The 2,321-nt window shown below is 45.9% G+C and overlaps 1 pseudogene; it reads right to left on the bottom strand.

Annotated features, from left to right (window-relative positions):
- Nucleotides 1–418: 418 nt before the first annotated feature.
- On the bottom strand, nucleotides 419–893 carry LOC102920883 (large ribosomal subunit protein eL29 pseudogene; annotated as a pseudogene).
- Between the last annotated feature and the right edge of the window lie 1,428 nt (nucleotides 894–2,321).

The raw sequence follows: 2,321 nt of genomic DNA, 5'->3' as shown, positions 1-2,321 counted from the left end.
TGTGATGGTAATGTAATTATATCAGTGCCCCAGATCATCCCCTCCAGACCCTCCCATGCACCCCCTTTCAAATTCTCAGCAGCTTTGTTTTTATTGATTGGTGTCACGTAGATGGGTGTGTAGCCACTTCATATTTGCAAGATGTGCACTGTGTGACTGCATGACAGAGCAACAAAGGTCAGGAACCAAAGCGAAGGATCCATAACAGGGTTCTTCCTTTTGCTTCTCCTTTCTTATTCTTTCTTTCTTTCTTTCTTTCTTTCTTTCTTTCTTTCTTTCTTTCTTTCTTTCTTTCTTTCTTTCTTTCTTTCTTTCTTTCTTTCTTTCTTTCTTTTAACAGATCCTGCCTCAAGTTGATTTGTAAAAACAGCATGGGGCCCTGATCATCTGCAAATGGTGTGTAGGTGTGTCACACCAGTCCATCTGTCTGGCAGATGGAAACCTTTTCTATGGGGCCTTCACAGGGGCCTGGGCACCTTTGGGAGCCTGAGCTGGAGCTGAGGCCTCTGCCTTGGTTTGAGCCTTGGGCTTTGGTTGGCAGAGCCTACGACCCTTGGCCATGTAGCTTCTAATCCGCTTCCCGAGCTTGGGGTGAGCAATGAAAGCGAGACGGCTGAGCTTGCAGCTCGGGCCCTTTGGCATCTTGGGCTTCATCACCTTGAGCTTCACCAGGGCCTTGGTGGCCTCTGCACGCGCACTCACTGCCTTTGCATTGTTGGCCTGCATCTTCTTCAGGCCTTTCTTGTTGTGCTTCTTGGCAAAGCACATGTTCCTCAGGAACTTGGGGTCCACCCCCTTAAGAGATTCGTATCTTTGTGACCGGGGTTTCTTGATACCATTTTGGTGCCATTTCGAGATTGGTTGTGTGTAGTGTGGTTCTTGGATTTGGCCATGTGGCAATGGTAACCCGCGGCTCCCGAAGCGCCTGGGACCGGAAGAGAAAGAGCTCCTTTCTTTTATCAAAGAGGAAAACTAAATCCCCAATGGTCAGGTGGGGCTCCACAGACAGCTCAGCTGCAGAGAGAGTTGGAAAGATCCCCTGGTGGGACTTGAGAAAGGATTTGTGCAAAGGAGGGGATAGTAGCCACAGCATGGAGAAACAGCACTGTGGGCAGCCAGGCTGGCACTACCTGAGTTAGGTCACGGTAGATCTAGGATCTGCACCAGGGGCAGCAAGAGCAGCTCCTTACCAGTGATAGGGCTCTTCCTCACCCTCTTCTTCCTCGATCTTGGGGTCTGGGTTTCATCAAGGACAAATAACCAAAACTACCTGCTGACCTTCACACTTTATCTACTACATAAAGGGCAGTGCTTTATTTAACACTCCGAGCCTGACCCAGGGAAGATGTTCTAAGTAAGGTGGGAGGGGTTTCTTCTTCATTGACAAATATTCATCAGTTGGATGAACTGATCGGTGCAACATTCCATTTGCAAGGACACAGTATTCCAAAATTAATAAATAAATAAAGCAAAGCAAAACAGAACCTGAGTTGTTAGGCATGCTGGTGCTAGGAAAAGATGGATGGATGGATGGAAAAGTAGGGGTCCTCTCAGTTGCAGAGACCCGAGTGCTCCATGGTTCCATTGTACCATGTGTCATAAACTCTTCTCTTCCTCTCCGTGCTTTTGAGATTTGGTACCCAGGAAACAGAAATTGTGTGGATCTGTTCTCCACAGACTCATATAACCAAACCATATGCAATTATAGTAATTTATGATTTCCAAAGGACTATGCAATGTTTTATTTTATCTACATATGACAAGCGGGGGTGATAAGCAAGGAGGGAATAGAAAGTCTGCAATTTAGAGTGTGTTACTAATTAGTTTCTTCTACACACACACATGCACGCACACACACACTAATAGACAGCACATACACTAATACACCACACACATATACACTAATACACCACACACACATGCACGCACACACACACACACACTAATAGACAACACATACACTAATACACCATACACACACATACACACATTAATAGACAACACACTAATACATAACACACACACACACACACACACACACACACACACACACACACATACACTGAATGTACTCATCTAATTTTGATTTCCTATGTCCCACGAGATGGATGATGTTCTTAACTGGAAGAAGAGTCAAACTGATCTACACATTACAACACTCGGGTGGGTGGGGAGGAAGAAGAAAAGGACAGACTGCTGTCTGGGTGAAAGTGAGAAGAATGCTTTTACTTCCTGCCCCCCCCCACCAGGAGACTAGAGCCCCTCCCTCCACAACAAGGATAGGAAGGCTCTCAAGGACAGAATTTGAGTGTATTTCTGAA

This window comes from Peromyscus maniculatus, chromosome 13 (assembly GCF_049852395.1).
Source record: "Peromyscus maniculatus bairdii isolate BWxNUB_F1_BW_parent chromosome 13, HU_Pman_BW_mat_3.1, whole genome shotgun sequence".
Taxonomy (NCBI): Eukaryota; Metazoa; Chordata; class Mammalia; order Rodentia; family Cricetidae; genus Peromyscus; species Peromyscus maniculatus.
Note: the sequence above shows the minus strand (reverse complement) of the source record. Positions and strands in the feature narration are given on the sequence as shown.